This window comes from Vitis riparia, chromosome 9, assembly GCF_004353265.1.
Source record: "Vitis riparia cultivar Riparia Gloire de Montpellier isolate 1030 chromosome 9, EGFV_Vit.rip_1.0, whole genome shotgun sequence".
Lineage (NCBI taxonomy): Eukaryota > Viridiplantae > Streptophyta > Magnoliopsida > Vitales > Vitaceae > Vitis > Vitis riparia.
In genome coordinates, this window is record NC_048439.1 from 9,806,064 (window position 1) to 9,825,743 (window position 19,680).

The window sequence follows — 19,680 nt, forward strand, 5'->3', positions numbered from 1 at the left end:
TGGTTTCTATTTTTTATTTTTTAAAAATAGAAAATTTTATAAATATAATATGAGAATTCGTATAAAAAAAAATATGTATATATCTGTGTACATGAAAATACTTCTTCAAATTTTATTTTTAAATTAAGAACACAAAGGAAAATTTTTCCTTTTTATAAGAGTTGCTACATTTTATATAGCACTTTCTATTTTTAGAAAGAAAAAAAAGTGCATTTGAACACCACCTTAATTTTTTCAAAAAATAAACGAATAAATGTACTAAAATGATGTTTGGTAAAATTTAATATTTATTAGTTAATAAATTAAATTGATTTTAAATTAAATTATATTTAAGTTGTTGAATAAAAACTTATTATTTAATTTTTACTTTAAGTATTAAATTTGTTTAATAAAATTAACTTAAAACTTATTTTAAATTATCAAATTGATATATTTATTCTTATAAATTATAATTAAAGGAGATCCAGTAATAGTAGAGGTTGTAGAGTGGTAAAGGAAATCGTAGAGATAATTAGGACAGATAAAGGTAAAAAGATATAATAAATATTAACTTAAGAATAAATTAATTATTTTTATTTATTATTTAAAATTATTTTTTATTTTAAGTCATACTATTAAGTTATTTTATCAAATGTATTTAATTTATTTAATTACTTAAATTAAGTTATTAAATCATTTTAAGTTATTAAGTTGATTTACTAAACACCCACTAAAAATATGATTAGGACAATAAAAAAAATATCGCATTTTACCCGAATGAGCATAGTATTAACTTTAGCCCTTACGGAGCCACCCAAGACTACTTGGTACACCTTCGATTTCCAATGCTCCCTTACATAAGTATGCACATATCATTGATGGCTTGAGTGGGGCCATTAGTGCACATAACATGATTGACTCTAATAGAATTAATAACACGATCTCAAAATTAATCTTCACTTCTATGGAAACTATTTGAAGTAGTTAATTTATTAATGACTTGCTTGTTTCACAACCAATTATTTTACTACAAAAACTTCCCTTGAACTATCATTCATAATTTAATTGAAATGTGCTATCCACCAATTAATTTACATATTTATTAAATTTGATTATTAGCACACCCAATTCTCTAACATTGTGTAGACCCCCCCCCCTCCCCCCAGAGACGGATAGCTGGCTTTTTTTTCTATTATTACTATTTGCTGATCACTCGGGAAACAGGCTACCTTGGGCGGCCATGGGATGTGATCGGGCTAGCCGGTGATGGCGGCGAGATGGGACACAAGACAGAGAGTTGGTGGTGGTAGAGAAAAGGGGAAAAAGCGGGAGAACGAAAAAAAAAAGAGCATTCGCAGAGAAGGGCTATCTGAGGGGGGAAGCTTGAAGAAAAAGGAGAGAGGGCGCAGGGGAGATTCAGACGAGAGAGAGGAAGGTGACGCAGTGGAATATTCTGGTAAGGTCCTCTATTAATCTTATTTTGTGATTTGCTGTGGGTATCCAAGACCCCAAAAATGCTTGCTCTGTTTTTTTTGCTTCCTGCAACTTTGTTGATTTTTTTTTCCCTGCAAGAGGTTGGATCCTCACCTGGGTTTGATGTTTGATCATGGCATTGAGGGCTTCCAATGTCTCTCCACCCCTGCATAGCTGGACATGGCTGCATTGAACCCATACCATACCCGCTACCTCTGCTATCCTAGTTTCCTTCCGCGTTCGTTGCACCCATTCCTCTCACCCTCGCATGGCCATGCATAGTCATGCATGGCTGCCACCTTTCATACCTATCTCGTCAGGCTCGCTCGGTCAGCTGGATCAATGGCGGCATTGGAGCTCCTCCTCTCTCACGCCCGACGCCATTGCATCACCAGAGCTCCACTTTCTAAGGTCCCTTTGATCTCTTTATTCATCGTCTTCATCATCATAAGAACCAGACCAGCCAGGAGCTCTAGATCGATGTCTATCCTAAGCACCATCACTGCAGCCATTGCCCCCACGGCGGTCGAGGCAGCCTGAGTCCGACTGGGGCAGCATGGAGAGCCGCTTGATGTAGACACGGGAAGGCATGCGGCACGCGCGCAAGACGCACCTTCGATCTTGCCTCTGTCGTACCCTACCCGGGCGGCGTCGCTGCCGGAGGGGGAGCAATCCAAAGGGAGTTCACCCAGCTGTCGTCTGCTTGCGTCGGCGACATGGACATGGCCACCGTGAAGAAGGGAAGCTCGATCTTCAGCCGGTGGAGCACATGGACGCGCCGAGACAGCGGCGCGCACCAACTGCTAGCTTTATCATGACGTGATGGAGTCAGCCGCCGCCGCCGCGGAGAGAGGGTGAGAGGAGTTGCAGCCAGGCGGGGCGAGTTGGTGAGGGAGATGAGTCTCTGGACCCGCCCATGCTAGCATTGGATTTGGGCTTGTTTTTAGAGCCAAGCCCAAACTTGTGATCCAGTTACCCCCTTTGGATTGCCCATAGTATATTGGGCTTGTTTTTTGGAGCCCAGCCCAAGTTGGTGGTGTAGATGGAGCCCAAAGCTATTTTAATGAATGGACGTGGGCTTGGGTTTATGAATTGGGCTTATGAGAGAGATGGAACCCAAAGCCCTTTTAAAACCTTATTATCATTGTTGTTATTATTACTTTAAATCTTGTTATTATTTTTATTAATTCAACTTTTAAAATATTGTTATTATTATTGCTATTAATTCAACTTTCAAAATTTTGTTATCATTATTATTATTATTATTATTATTTCAAAGCCTTATTGTTATTATTATTAAAAATCTATATCCTCGTAATTTAGGGTTTCCTAAAGTTCATTTCTTATTATCACTATTATTATTAAAAATCTATACTCTACCCGTTCAATTTCCTGAAGTTCATTTTTTATTATTATTACTATTATTATTATTATTATTACCATATTCATTATTATTATTAATTCAATTTTCCAAATCTTATTATTGTTATCATTATTATTATTATTATCATTATTATTATTTCTATTATTATTATTATTATTATTAATTCAAACTTTCAAAATCTTATTGTTATTATTATTAATTCAAACTCTCAAAATCCTATTATTATTATTATTATTATTAATTCAAACTTTCAAAACCTTATTATTATTATTATTATTAATTCAAACTTTCAAAATCCCATTATTATTATTATTATTAATTCAAACTCTCAAAATCTTATTATTATTATTATTATTAATTCACACTTTCAAAATCTTATTATTATTATTACTACTAATTCAAACTTTCGAAATCTTATTGTTATTATTATTATTATTATTATTATTATTATTATTATTAATTCAAACTTTCAAAATCTTATTGTTATTATTATTAATTCAAACTCTCAAAATCCTATTATTATTATTATTATTATTATTATTAATTCAAACTTTCAAAACCTTATTATTATTATTATTATTATTATTAATTCAAACTTTCAAAATCCTATTATTATTATTATTATTATTATTATTAATTCAAACTCTCAAAATCTTATTATTATTATTATTATTAATTCACACTTTCAAAATCTTATTATTATTATTACTACTAATTCAAACTTTCGAAATCTTATTGTTATTATTATTATTATTATTGTTATCATTAATTCAAACTTTCAAAATCTTATTATTATTATTATTACAAATTCAACTTTCAAATGTCTATGGTCTCGCAGTTCAATTTCCTAAAGTCCGTTTCTCATTTTCTTTAACAAATTTCAATTTAATTACCGGAGCTCTAATCTTTTAAATTTAATTCCAAATACTCCAATTTTCAAATAAACTCCAATAATCCAGTTTTCACTCGAATAGTTTTAATCCCATTTCAGTTCTTAAATAATCTTCTGGTCTTCTTGATTTTACATAAGCAATAATGAATTCTTCATAATTCTAAAACACGGGATTTGTGAGACTAGCTCATGAATGAAAAATTGGGCTTTGGTGGGGGCCCTAGGTTTGATCCTTGTTGATCGTAAATTGTCGTGCTTAATGTATTTTGCTTGAATTTCGTTTGTACTCTGATATGCATGAGCTATATGTTGTATTCATTAATTTTGCACTAATCCCGTTTCTTGATAGCGCATTGTGGCTCGTGGCCGAGGTATGCATCTACTCTCATTCTGGTCAATCTCTATTGCGTGTTTTGTTTCCCATATTGTGCATGATTTAGGTGAGTATCCATTTATTTTTCCTACTAATTGTCATGTTAGCTTCGTTTTATTAGTAGAGATCCGACTTTAGGGACTTAGAGGAGTGTTATAATCTTCTACCGTACCTTCCCAATAAGCAACCTGACCCCCGAGCCCGATTCGGTTTTTCGTAGATCATCTTTTCCAAAATAAGGAGTCGTACTTAGGGTTTTTCTTTCTTATTTTGTTACCCTTTTAAAAATAAAACAAAAATAAGTGGCGACTCCAAGTCAGTTTTCTTAATCAAATAAAATTAATTTTTCAAAATAAAAATCGAGCTTGCCATCAAGTGGGAAACGCATGAGCCGAAATACGGGATCCACACATTGCTCAATTTTTTTTTCTATTATTTATAATCTAAAAAGTAAATTTCATAAAAAATTATTATGAAATTCATTTATTTAAAATAAAAATTTGTAATGTCACATATAATAACTTGGGTATTTAACATGAAAAATTATAATTTTATTAAAACAATTATAATATTACATATAGTAAATTTGATAATTGATAATAAATAAATAAAAATTATCATCAAATTTATTTAAATGATTTTAAAATGAAGTGTTCACTTAAAAATGAAATAAAACCCAATTATTTCAATGCTTTTTTATTTTTATTTTTTTACCAAAACTAAATAATAGTAAAAACATTCACTTATAGCTTTGGTGGGTTTTTTTTATAACTAAAATTAAATAATGATAAAACCAATCACTTATAGATTAGTTTATAATTAAGTATTAGAGGTTGGTTTTATACTAATTCTTGTCAATTTTTTATTTTACATTAAATTAATTTTCTTAATTTAATGCTAATAATGAAAGATAAAATTTCTAAGTTGTTATTTAATGTCTTAAAATTAATAAAAATTTTAAATTCATTAACATTTTACTATGTTTGGTTCCCAAAAGTATTAAGGAAAATGATTTTTTTAAGTTTGGTTTTACATAGAAAATGTAAAAGAAAATAAAATATAATTAGGCTATGTTTGATTCCTGAAAAATATTAAGGAAAGAAAAAAAATGCAGAGGAAAATGGTTTTTTTTAGTTTGGATGACATGGAAAATATGATGGGAAAAAAATATTAAAGAAAATATTGTAATATTTTCCCTATTATTTTCCTTAAAAAATAGTGAGGAAAATAAGAGAGAAAAAAAAAAAAAGAGGGGAAGGGGGGGAGGCAATTTTATCGGGCTTTTGTTCACCGAGACTTCACCTCTAACTTCATCTTCATCGGTGGCTCGGTGGCTATGGCTTCTCATCGTCGTCGACCCTTTCAACGACCACCACTATCACTCCGACCACCTTCCAGTGCCAAAAACCTACCCTTTTCAGGCACCCGAGTTCCCATGGATGAAGTGCGTTCTTCAAATCAAGTTCCCATAGATGAAATGAATTCTTCAAATCCAGTGAATCTATTCGGATCCATGTCTTCAGATCATGTATGAATTGAACTCCAATCCACCTCATCCTATGAAAACCCGGAACCCAAGGTAACCGCTCTCTCTTGGGTTCTCTATTTGGGTTTCTAGGTTGCTTTCGCCTTTCCTGTTTCTTAAATTTTGCCAAAATTTTTGTTGAACATATTACCTATCACATATCCTTGCATCACCCAAATTGGAGTTAGCCATATCAAACATTTGGTATCATCTCTGTGCTTCCATTTGATTTCAGAAACAAGAATTGATTGAAAAAAATGGGGATATTACATGTTTGAAGAATTGCCTCTAAGAAACAGTGTCTGCATATATGCATGACTTAGTTGGGGGAATGGGTCTGCTGTCTGCATATATGCAGTATATGCAGTATCTGCATATACTGCATATATGTATGCTATTACTGCCTTTGAGTGCTTGGTTATTATTTTGTATCATTGTTGGTGGCATCAATTTTTGGATGATTTAACATTGGATTGTTAGAAGTATCAATTTCTACTCTCCTGATTAGAAATGTTACCATAAAAACAAAATTGAGATTCCTGTTGTGTTACAGACCCAGTAGATTAAATAATAAAATGAACTGAAAATAGTCAATAAATTTGGTAGCAAGCTAAGATGAGACCCTTCCATATATCTTCAAATGTGAAATTAATCACATGACACTAAATGAGAAACTTGACTAGAAGTTGCCATTCATCTGTATTATTGTTATTTTATTGAAATAAAGACAAGTTATTCTCTTGATCGTGAAAATTGTTTTTGCACTACTGTTTTATTGTCCAAAGCTTTTGATAAATGCTTAGATATGCTATATTCTGTCAATTTTAATTGTCTTCTATTGTCAAGCCTTTCTGGTATCTAAGGATAAATCTGTCCTGTCTTTTGGTTTGTGTGGGGCTTGAAGGTCGGATATGTTGTAATTGGGGTTATGTTTTCAAATGTGATGAGCTGCAATTGCTCCTGAAGTTGTCACTATTGATTCGATGACACATCCCTAGTTCAATACAACAACTTCAAGTATCAAAATCATACAGAAATACCAAACATTTGGATTGAAGCAATAACAATAATTTCTATTATCAAAATGATCAAGATCAACCCCTTTACCTGATAGATTGATCTTGCCCCACCAAAGATAAAGTCAATGCTTCCTTGGATGTAACACTAGTTAAAATAGTGTGTTCCAAACAAATCCATGAGGGGGGTCCTGTGCCCCCAAGAGCCTGACATTGTAGAACATGGCTTTATCACCGTTTATACTCAGTGCCACTGCTTGCATTCCAAGCACTCTAGGCCTTGCATTCACTGTTTTCATTGATTTATCTGATTATCTATTTTTTTACGGCTATCGAACAGAGCACAGAGTTCAATTTGATTGCCTCATGTGCTTAAGGTGGTTTTGTATAGATAGCATCATGGGGTTGTGGAGTGGCACTCTGTATAGTTGCTAATTTTCGGGGTGTTCGATTAATAATATGACTTCTCGGGAATGTTTCTGTTACTTAAAAAAACCTTTTGTTGATTTTGAGAATCTCCTTTGATTTTTGTAGCCGTTTTTGGTTGATGGCATGGAGATCACAGTAAATAATTACAATTTTCTGGTCTATTATTTTGTATCGTGAAATTGAAAGTTTGGTAATAAAAACCTTTTTCCAATTTGTAGCACTGAAAACTTGAAGTTGTAGAAAAGATAAATTTGTGGAAGTTTGTGACTGAAATGTGATGGTTTAAATTTCAGCCTGTGTGGGTTGCAATGGAAATTTCAATGGCTAAATGTAACTAGTTTCTGCAATATGTTTTCAACACGCTAGGTATGAAAATTTGTTAATATATTTTTTTCTCAATTTTATTAGTCCAAATAGTCTAACTATAGATGGAGAATGAACAATACAGATAGTGATGTGTATCACTGAATACAGTTAGAGGAAGGGTTGAATGAGACTGATATCTTTCTACCAATCTACTCCAAGAGTTCAATTTTTGTTTCCCTGAAATTTTTTTTTAATTATTTAACAAATTGATAATCATCTAAGATAAATTGTTAATTTTATTTTCCTTTTATTTTTCCTTTACTTTTTTACGTGGTTAACCAAACAAAAGAAAATGAATTCTTTTTTTTTTTTCCCTTGAATTTTCTATAGATAATCAAACAAGTGAAAAAATTTATATTCATTTCCTTAACTTTTTCTTTTCTTCCATTTTTCTTCTCAATTTTCTTTCTCTCGCATTTTCCCGGGAACCAAACATAGCCTTAAAATTTATTAAAAGATTTGTGTATTTTTAAATTATTTAATTTTTATATAATAAAATAAAATAAGTAAAATGAGTTTTAAAAAAATACATAAAATAATTTATTAAATTTAAATATATTTTTTTATTTTCCTTCACTTTTCTTTCCTTCTTCTTTTCCTCTTTATTTTCTTTATTTAACTTTTTTTTCTTAAATTTTCTAGGAGAATAAAATTAAAAAAAAAAAAAAAAAGGTTGTTGCTTAATATCTTAGAATCATTAATGTTTTCAATTTTATAAACGTTTAAGCTGATCAACATTTCAGCTACCATCTATTTTATTAATATTTCTAAGTTTTAACTTTGAATAGCTAATAAAAATAACTGTCACTGGGTCAGGTGGTTCATGGTTGGCCACCCATTTCTTCTGCACGTGGAAAAATTTTCCACCCGAATGTGGCCCACACCGCGCACAAAGTTTGACCGCCCAAATTTGGGCCTTTTTTGCACAGGTAGTTTGATTTTCTAAACAATTGTACCACTTAACATAATTTTAAATTTAGACAAGCGTAGAGTAAAAGTGAACATTGATAAAACCTTGAAATTAAAGGATGAATAAAATCCCTTACTACAATGCTACTTTGTTGAAGCTTTGCTATAATTTTTAATGGACCAAAAATCTCGTCATAATATTTTTTTTTTTTTTGTCAATTTTTTTTTAAAAAATTTTTCTTGATTTTTTAATAGATAATCTACATTTTTATCAAAATATTTTTAAAAATATATTTTCATTTATATTAATATTTTTGTCAATGATTGTATTGCAATCTAGTTTTTTCATTCATGACATCGATATGATATAATAACATCTCCTAACAAATGGAGGTAAAAAATCATGAAGAAAATTTCTTTCACTTTAATAAATAGGGATACAATAATTAAGTCCTTAGGTTTCTTCACCTTGAAAACTTATATAAATATCTCAATACTTGAGGTGAGAATTTATCACCTTGGGAAATATGAACAAAAAGAAATCAAGGAGAAAACATATCATATGGACTTCCCCAAAAGGTTGATAAAAGAACCTGTAAATTGACCTTAAGCCCAGAAAACAACCTTAATTTTCGTTTCTTTTTTCAATCAAATCCCCTTATCTCATAATACTAAAGACCTAATGCTATTTATATATCTATATTTGGACTTAGGGAATACCCAAATATAATATAGCCTAACACATAGGCTCATGCGCTAGACAAACTTAGCTCAACACAGTTTTATTGGGAATTTTTTAACTACTCATAAATTGGGTGGTGAAAAGAAAAATAATAATAATAAAAGACTATGAAGAAAGAAAAAAGTATGAATAATGTGAGTACATGTTTTATGCATGAGAATGAAGGGGTGGGCTATGTAGAAAGAAAAAAACGTATGAATAAGGTGAGTACATGTTTGGTGCTAGGGAACGAGGGGTGGGCTATGAAGAAGACTAAAAGTGTGAATAAGGTGAGTATATGTTTGATGCATTAGAATGAGGGGTGGCTATGAAGAAAGAAAGAAGGTATGAAAATGTGGGTACGTGTTTGAGGCGTGGGCATAAAAAGTTTGAATGAATATCTTATTCACTTTCTCATTTATTTTCATATTTGAATAACTTAATTGATGATGGAAATGAAATAAAAAAATGATTTCAAACGAAATGAAATCTCAACAACCAAACTATGCTATTAATTTTTAAAAATAATTTTGTTTTTAAATCAAAAGCCCAAATAGGTTTTATTATTTAGCAAAAAAAAAAAACCATTCTTGAAGATGTTCATTTTTTAAATTGAAAATAAACTATATATAGTGTAAGACTTTTTTTAAGAATGAAAATAAAATATTATTTTAAACTATATTCATGAATATTGTTCTCAATTTATTTATTTTTTTTCACTCTCATTCCAACTTTTATTTAACATTGAAATAAAAACAAATAATCATTCTCCTATTTAAGGGGAAATTGGAATAAAAAGAAAATTTCGTTTTCATCCCTCATTCTTATGTACTAAACATGACCTCAGATGAAATTGATTATCTTTAAAGTTTAATTAACTAGGAAAAAATATAATGAAAAAAAAAACTTTTAACACCATCACACTAAAAGAAATCCTATTCAAAAGAAATTAAAAATGAATAAAAATGATTTTAATTAATTTAAATTGGGAAATTATTTTTTAAAATTTAAAATATTTGCTATAATTATGGTTTCAAAGAATCCACAATTTTTACCTTATTTATTTTAAAAATTTTCTCCAATAGAAAAATATTTAAATCTTTATCTAAAATATTTATTTTAAAATATTTAGGATTAATAAAGAGATATTTAGGTTATGTTTGGTTCCCAAAATATTTCAGGGAAAACATGAAAAAAAAAAAAATGAGGAGAGTAGAAGAAGAGAAGAGTGAAGAAAAATAAATTATCTAAAATCTAAAAACAAATTTTATTTAGTATTAAGTTAAGAAAACAAATATCATCTTAATGTAGTTTCAATATGAAAAATAATAATAACTTTTATTTAAAATACGAGACGAGCTATCTTCCACTGAAAAAGTATTGATTTTTAAAACTATTAGAAACAATTTTAGGTATATATTTTTTTTACTATCTCTAATTTTAAAATTTGCTTAAAGTAATTTTTAAAAATCTATATTTTTATATAGAATGTTTTATTTTTTATATAAGCATTTCTGATTTTAAAAATAAAATAAAAACGTAAACCAAACCTTTTATATATATATATATATATATATATATATATATATATAAATAAATAAAAAATAGCGGCAAAGGCAAACCCTCCTCACCCCTAATAGGATTAGTGATGGTAATAGAGGAATCAAGTCGAATCTCAAAATTATAGTTGCACCACATAAGTTACACCACGAGCTTTTCAAATTGGACCAAATAGAATTCAAGTCACCAAAATCTAATAAGATGAGTATAATCAAATTCATCCACCATATAATATTTGCAAGCGGCTAGTTTGAGGTGTTAATATTTGAAACAAAATCTGGTCAAATTCAATCAAAACCTAGATAATAAAAAATAAAAATCCAAATGTTTAAACTTCTTGTAGTTTTTTCATCCATTTTCTCAACAACCAAACAAAGCAAATCTTAAGGAATAAAATTAGGAATTTCAACTGAAGAATTAGGGCTGTTCTAAATGGGTTTTGCAGAAGTGGGTAGTCATGATTTTAGAGAATAAAAGAGAGAGACCTCAGGAGGACTATAATCATGAACCCTAATGGCTTTCACCATGGTTGCACTGCTGCAATTGTGGAAAATGCCTTGACAGTGATTTGGTTGTGAATGTGGGAAGTTGGAAGATGCTGTAGTTGTTTTTGATCCATGTTTTTAGCACAACCAACTAGGGTTGATGTTTGTTGAATTGGCCACTCCTGAAAAACCCATTTACCAAATCATGTGACCCTTTTTTGTCTTTTCCTTGGACAATGATGGAAATTGTCTCTCTCAATATAGATGGTTATCATACCTAATTCATCCAAAATATGCAAAGTCATTGCTCCATTTTTGTTCTTTTCCCCTGTGTTCTTTTTTAAGTTCTTGTAACCTACATCCTCACTCAATGGATTTCTATTGGCATACATTCCATTTTTAATAGACATTGAAAAGTTTAGTGGTGTCACGTTTATATTTTCACATCCTATCATCTATATTTAATCTTATCTATTTATATTTTTATATCTTAGTTTCATTTGTTTATATTCCCATTCAACAACCTAAATTTCATCATTAAAGGTCTGAATTTAAAATTTGATTAACACCACATCTTCACCTTAGCTATGACACTCTAAACCCGAATGCCAAGGGCATCATGATCACTTCACATATCAAATCGATACAAAAACTAATTAAAATATCTAAATGATAAATTCAACGATTCTCCCAAACACTTAAATAAAAAAATCTAGAAATTATAATTGAATTAGTTTTAAGTCAAGAATCCAGAATAATCAAATTTAAAACAATTTCTAATAGAAACACCTTTTCTATCTTGATTTCTCCTCATTGATGTCACTTGTACCTAAAAAGTAGAATAATAGAAAAAGGTGAGTTCAACAACTCAATAAGGGAAAAAATAACTCAATAAGAAGGATCAAGTATGACATAAAATTAAATATTATTTTTTAAATAAAAAGTCAATAATTAAATTCACTTTCTTCAAAAAGTTCAACACTTCCAATTTAAAGACAAAACAACATAATATACTAGGCATAATCAATTCATTTTCAAAAGAATTTCATAAACTAACATTTTTCTTTGGTCTACTAATAATAACACTATGTCTAAATAATGAGACTTGTATTAAGTGGCTAAACTTAATTTGTTCAACTTACATGGAATAGTTTCTAATCAATGGTGTATCAAAAGTCAATAACACCCTTATCGGCTAGGATTGCATTGCATTGCATTATTACCCTCCTACCCCCACCAAGGGTAATGAATGTTAACAACTTATTTTCTAATGACTAGGGTCACTAATAACCAGAGTATTTTTTTTTTAAAAATTATTAACAAATCATAATAATTAAAAGCCAAATTTCACTTACACAATAATTAACAAATCATATGATAGTGCCAATTTATTTTATAAATCTTAAACATTGATACTTAAAAAAAATAGATGAAAACAAAAAAAAAATATATATAAAATAATTTATTGCATTACTAACCCTTATCTCAAAAAGGTCATTCAAATTCCTTAAAGAATCAATTCATGGCTTTACATTGTAGAATGAAATAAATACTAAAATTTTCTTATTTCTAGCTCTTTAAAACAAGTTCTTTGGAGACTTTGAGTTCAAAGTGAACAATATCTATACAGTTGGATGCAAGTCATTATAAAAAAATTCTATTTTTTTTTTTAAGGTAATGCATAGTTACATGATTTTCCCGTTCTCTTCTTCCCCCGCATATTTAGGTTTGTTTGAGAAAAGTTTTTGAAAACTATTATCTAATTTTTATAGAACAAAAGTCTATTTAAAAACCTAATATATATATATATATATATACACCTATTTTTAATATTTTAAAAATAATTTTTATATCTAATATTTTATTTTTAATTATTTTATATATTCACATAATTATTTTTTAAAACAATTATCAGAAAACAAGTGAAAACAACTAAAAAAATATTATTTGAAAACACCTTATTTTTTATTCTTAAGAATATAAAATATAACACACTTTTTAGTTGTCAAACATGTTTTTTATATTTTTTTGTTATGAAGAACAAAAAAACAATTCCAAAAAACAGTTCCAAACATGCCTTTAATTCCCCTTTCTTTTCCTTTTGTTAGATGATTGAAAATATCCTTTTATGTGATCTGTATCTTGGGAAAAAAAATGCAAGGAGAAAATGAGCCAGTGTGTCACTCAAACCTAATAATAATTATTTAAGGCCTATTTGACTACTATCCTAAAAATAGTTATCAAAAAATTATTTTTAAGAATAGTCCTTTAAAACAATGTTTAATTATTTTCAAAAATAAATTTTATTTGAAATTCAAATATAAAAAACAATTATCTTAACTTATCTTTTATAGAAGTACAATACGCATACATATAATAAAAAGTTTCTAAAGAATTTTCTATTAACAATTAAAACTCCTTAGATTCATTCTAAAAAAATTACCTGCATTTAGATCAAATTCTTAACCTCAACTCGACTGTAAGGAAATTCAAGCAGCTAAGGTATCCATTTCTATAGTCTGCATGCTTGTGTTTCAGCACACATTTGATGACCTTTACAGGCCATCAACCACAAACCAACCCCAACATGTCCTCAAATGGCATGTCCATTGTGTATACTAACATAATCCTTTTGAGAATTTAACAGTCATTAGTTCAGGATGTCCTGCCAAATGCAGTCCGGTATGAGCACAACAGAGCCAGAAGTTTTCCGGCTCTCAAGGTCTGCATGCGCCTGTGCAGCTTGTGACAAGGGGTACTTGTGGTTTACACGAACCCGTAAGACACCTGAAGCAACATTAGCAAATACCTCTCCAGCAGCTTCCAGTAGGTCATCTCGGGTTGCAGAGTAATGCATAAGGGAAGGCCTTGTCAAGAAGAGCGCCTTAGCACCCAGAGATGGTAACGGTACTGGATCTGGTGTACCTGATGACTGTCCAAAATTCACCATGAACCCACGAGGCCTTAAGCATGCCAATGATCCCTGGATATGATAACTTGACAATTAGAAACCTTTTACCACCAAATCCAAAGTAGAACTTGGGACTCTGCTAACTGAACTTCACCTACAAACTGGTCACCCTAGGTTGAGTTTTTGTGAAATTGGCTTAATGTCACTCTGGTTCGTTGAGAATCAGTGGTTATGACATTGGGTTAGTTTAACATTGAGGTTGAAAATCTTCATTTAAATATAATGTTCTAATCTATGTCTAAACTGAAAAATAAAACACAAAAGATGACACAGGGAGCACATGAACAAAGGAAAAAAAGAAAAAAAAATGAAAAAAGAAATAGAGTTAGCAATACAGCCAGTGGGAGCACACACGAGAATAGAGCTGACCTTTATGAAAAATAGAGGTACCTTCTGATAAAGTATCGTAACTGAAAGATTTGTAGTTTCTTTTGATAAGGATGATAAAATGGTCATTACCTGAAAGGTGTCTTTTCCTACAGAATCATAAACAACATGAACCCCATTGCAGAAGTAATCTCATTGACCCGGGCAACAAAATCCTCTTCCTTATAAATTATGACATGGTGACAACCATCCTCCTTGGCTTGAACCGCCTTCTCATTTGTTGAAACAGTTCCAATTACAGTGGCGCCAAGGGCATTTGCCCACTGGCATAGTAGAGACCCCACTCCACCAGCTGCTGCATGGACAAGGACTAAGTGTCCAGGTTCAACCTGATATGGCAAGCAATTTAGATCCTTAGAATGACTAGGAGTGATTCTATGATGCAAATAATGCTATATTCTAATTATTTCAGTAATGCAAATGTGGAGATGGAGACACTAATAACTAGCTTCTTCTTCCTTTGGTTGCTTCTTAAATGGTTCAGCCAGATACTTGACCACCAGACTCAATGGGTTGGTTCAGTTCAGTTCTACAGGGTATTCAATTCAGCCATTGCTTTGTCAAATTCTGAACCGGAATGCTGGTTTTGGGTTCTGGGATGACCTGGCTAAACTGACCTAGATCACAAACTGGCCCCTATATAACATGTACTGTACTGTATAATGCATGTATGAACAGTTCCATAGTGCCATTCTCATTTTGGCATCAAGTGCATCAGAATTTTGTAATGTTAGCCCTTCAACACTTGCTGAATAGCAAGCAGAGAGAGGCTTGATTTAGCCCTCATCTTTTGTCCAAGGGTTTGGCTGCTACCAATGACTTTTTTTGGGCTTATTTATACGGTTTTACCATACTATGTTAACATGCTTTTTGTTGAATATGGTATTAGAGTCTTGTTTAGTAGGAGGTCATGCATCAGAACCTCACTACTATATAATTAGATCCCCAATTTATTAAATAAGCCCAAAAAGACACTGATTGTGGTTGTTTACCTACAAGCGTGTGTCTCTTCATGTGAGGGAGGGTGTTGAGTGCATGATATACATTATGGACTCAAATCCTACAAGCTTAAGCTTTTAGGAAAATTGGTAGTTCAACACTTTTTAAAGGTTTCCTGAACGCTGGACATAAAGAACTGGATTTGTTTTGGTTCTAGGATTTCTTAAGGGGTTTGCACTATACTGCACAAAAATCAGATTTTAAGTACAACTCAGAAACTAAACTAACCAATCTGATCATTGTCCAGATTGGCCTGGCAAAACTGGGTTCGGTTTATGGAACTCAACTAAACAGGGTTAGTTCACTTCTAGGTCAGCTATCAACCAACCTGAACATAGTTGCATGATAATGTAAAGGATTTATTTATTTTTATCTTAGAGCAACACCAAAATTATTTGTGGAATACTTATTTTCTATTTTTTGATTTTTTTTTTCTCTGATCAGATGGACAACCTACTTACATTTTCAATAAGATGGAAGTTTTGAAATCACATTTGACATATTAATTGCAGACCCTCTTGGCTTCAGGAGTGACTTCAAAACATTGCCTCAGATATTAGTTTCTGCAAAAATTTATATAACAGTTTTTCTTCTCTTTATAATTTCCCTTCACTCAAAGAAATGTAACAAGCTTTCAAGAAGATTGTGGACCCGCATTTTTCACGTGCGTCCTCACTCGATCGGCGAGACTCGCTTTTTATTTGTGAAAAATTAATTTTTAGAAAAATTGGAGTCGCCACTTATTTTATTTTTATTTTAAAGGGAAAATAAAACAAGAAAGAAAAACCCTAAAATGTGACTCCATAATTTTTGGAAAAAAAAGGCATGTCTTCGAAAAACCCGAGTCTTGGTCCGGGGATCAGGTTACTTATTGGGAAGGTACCTCTAGGAGGTAGCACCCCTCTAAGCCCTAAAAAGGTCTCTACTGACAAAATTAAGGGAAGTGTGGCAATTAATCAGTTAATTATAGATACCTAAATAGGCTAGGTGATTTTTAGAGAGTGGCATGCCAAACACAATCAAATTGCAATACAGAAGAGTTAGGGTGCGTACCTGAACCACTCTTCAAGCGCTATCATAAAACATAAAAGTTAGTGTAGAAATGTAGCACACAACATTTGTTTTATTCAAGCAAATCAGGCATATATCAAGACATCCAAGAATCACGTCAAATATGGATATGGTCATCAATGGCATACAAGTCCATAGAGTTCTAGAAAATAGATGAGAAGAGAGCGTACCTGGATAGCAAGCCAGTACTCCTCTATGGGAATCAAGAGCATCTCAACAATAAATATAAAACAAATTCAAGCATATCTCCAAGAGGAATCAAAATCAATTAAATACCAAACAATCATCTTTAAAATCAATATTAGTGAAGATATCAAGAATGTCGGACCCCCCACCAAGGTCCAAATTGCTTTTGCACGAATCGATTCAATGAATTCCATTGTTTGGAATCATGAAGTTTGTTCATGCTTGTGAAAAATCAAGAAGATAAAAAAAATGGTTGAAAGTCAAAGAAAATAGTGAAAGTGCATGCCGAGAGGAAAAATGGCAGCAAAGGATTATTGAAGATGGATTTTTCAATGCTGAGAATATTTAGTTGAAAAATGATTCAAAAATTCAATTTAAAACAATAAATGCCCAATCAAAGAAGCGAAGAGAGGAGGAGGTGTGTGTAGCAAGATAGCCATGAGGGACTGGAGCTTGGGAGGTTTAGCTGTTGCTGGATTGCTGATGGTTGTATGAAGAGGCCTCTGTACATTGCTGGCATGTCTGGAGTAGAGCTGGCCATATTTATTTCAGAGCATGTGCTCACTTGCTGCCACTCATTCTCAAGTTTCAAATCTTCACTCAGAAGTTCATCTGATTCATCAATTTTCTTATAGTTCACTTGTGGATTTTTCTGTAGTTCAGAATCTGAGTTTTCTAGCTCATTGCGAACTTCATCTTTTGCCCTTTCAATAGTACTAACTGGTCTTCTTTAGCTCGCATGGGAAAATTCACTGATGTAGCTTTTCGAATAAATACACGGACTGTTGCAACATCTCCAAGCTGTACGTGTGTTCCACTTATATGAAATCCTTTGCATAGCCTTCTCTGGTTGAAACACTTGAGTCAGTCTAGAATTGAATTGCTGAATGGGAGTCTGATATGAGCATGAAGGAGGCCGCTGTCCAGCACATAAACTTTCTGGCGTATTCAATGAGCCATCAAATCCAACAGCTGAGTCTGAATATTCATCATTTAATCCACCATCTTCTTCAAATGAAGGAAGCTCCATTGATTTTGGTTTGAATCTAACCTTTGCACTGATTTTATCCATGTGCTCATTGACAGTTTCTTCGGATGATAATGCCTCTCCTCTAATTTATTAACACAGTCTTTGTAGTCAATTTTCAAAACATTGTCGCTATTCACATTATTGCCAGGGTCAAGAAATGATAGGAGATTCATAAACTCCAACGTGCTTTCCTTTATCTAACCATTATAAAGAAGAAGCCTTAAATCAGCCACAAGTATCTTATATTCTGCAAAATGTGATGAAATTCTGGGGCGTTGACATTCATCAATTATGACAGCTTCCCATTTTGATTCATATTTCCATTCACCCTATCATTGACATTGAAAATTGGGTGTGTAATCTTTACAAGGCAGTAGGTGGCATATTGGCAAAATGGTCATAGTCAAGAAGGTGAGCTGTCACTTCTCTAAACCTGTCCCTCAACCCTTATTAAACGTTTCAGGCCTGATTGCCCAAGGGTTTTCCCCTTTCCCAAAACAGTCTCATTCCATTTAAAACTGTGCTTCTCATTTTCCGAAGGCTATATCCGCGTGCCCAAATGTTTGGAATACATAATTCTGGTCAGAATGTCTCTACTGACAGCTGCAGAATCTGAACCAAGCCATTTCGAAAACCAGGTATCTCTTGGTCTCCGATTAAACCATGTCTCTTTCTACCTCGGATCAAGACCTTCTCCTTATACGAAATAGGGACTCCTCATTATAAGATCACCGTAACTATATATCTTCAGCAAGGTCGTTACCAAATTGTAGAAGCACATTCTGATTCACTATCTGAAGAAGTGCTGGACCGAATCACTTGATGAGGAGCCTAGATCACCGTTGGAGGTACTTGAACTACTGCACCATTTACTCTTTAATCTGGGATTGAGAGAGCCATCTCTAATTGCCCAATAAACATGTCATCCTCAACGAATTTTGTATCAATATTCTACTGAAGGCATTCATTCTCTTCCCTAAGCACAGTTTTTCCCAAGGAAGTCTAGTGTGATTCTCTATAAACTTCCTTAGCATTGCAGGCAGTGTGTATAGCTGTAGAAGGATCTCTTAGTGCGTAAGTTACATCTCCAATGCATCTATGTGTGGTATTGAAAGGTGGCAGCCTTCAAGTTCTGAACGTTGCGGCTGTCTTCGAATTTGGATGGTGCGTGGCGTAAGTGGATGCAGCCCATGAAGAAACCTGTGCATGGAGTCCATTAGTGCTCGCAACTTCTTAAAAAAATTCTGGGGTTCCTCTAGAAAGCGGACTATGCATGTACTGTGTTCTCTGAAAATCAAAACTGTGCGTGGACTTCTTCATGCGGCTGTGAAGACTTCCCGAGGTGGCGTGTTTCTGTTAGTGCGTGGTCCCCATGGGAGTGCAGGCCGCCCCTCAATCCGTGCTCTTGGATTTCAAGTGTCCATCCAAAGTGGCAACATGAGATGTTTGTTTCTCTCAAAGTGGGTTCAGATTTTTGTTTCTCTATATTAATGATGCGACTGTTTCTCAGAAAATCCTCACTTGGTACCCTATCTCCATATTCAGGTACGGAGCAATGAACCCTCAAAGATTCCTTGGGGTCAAGCTTAAGAGACTGAACGTGAATACCAGAGATTCTGAGCTATGACATTGCGTTTAAATCTTTTGGAAAGTGACTTTAGAAAAGACTTCAAGGCGGAATTCTGAACTGCAATGTAATGTGCATGACAGCCTTGGAAGTCTCATCAGAAAAAGTTCAAATTTCTTCCATTGGAGGCCTCAAATTCAACTTCTTGATTCGTCAAAGAGGGTACCCTCATCACTAGAGCTTCCATTACACTTTGAGAATTTTCTAGTCCGTATTAACTTTGAAATTTTTCTGGTCCAGATTTTAGTCCAAGAGATGCAGGCCTTTGATGGTCGAACTTCCTTTTATCTCAAGCAA

At 32.3% G+C, this 19,680-nt stretch overlaps 1 pseudogene; it reads right to left on the reverse strand.

The window, feature by feature from the left end:
• Positions 1–13,536: 13,536 nt before the first annotated feature.
• Positions 13,537–19,680, reverse strand: part of LOC117922224 — a 52,553-nt pseudogene continuing 46,409 nt past the window's right edge.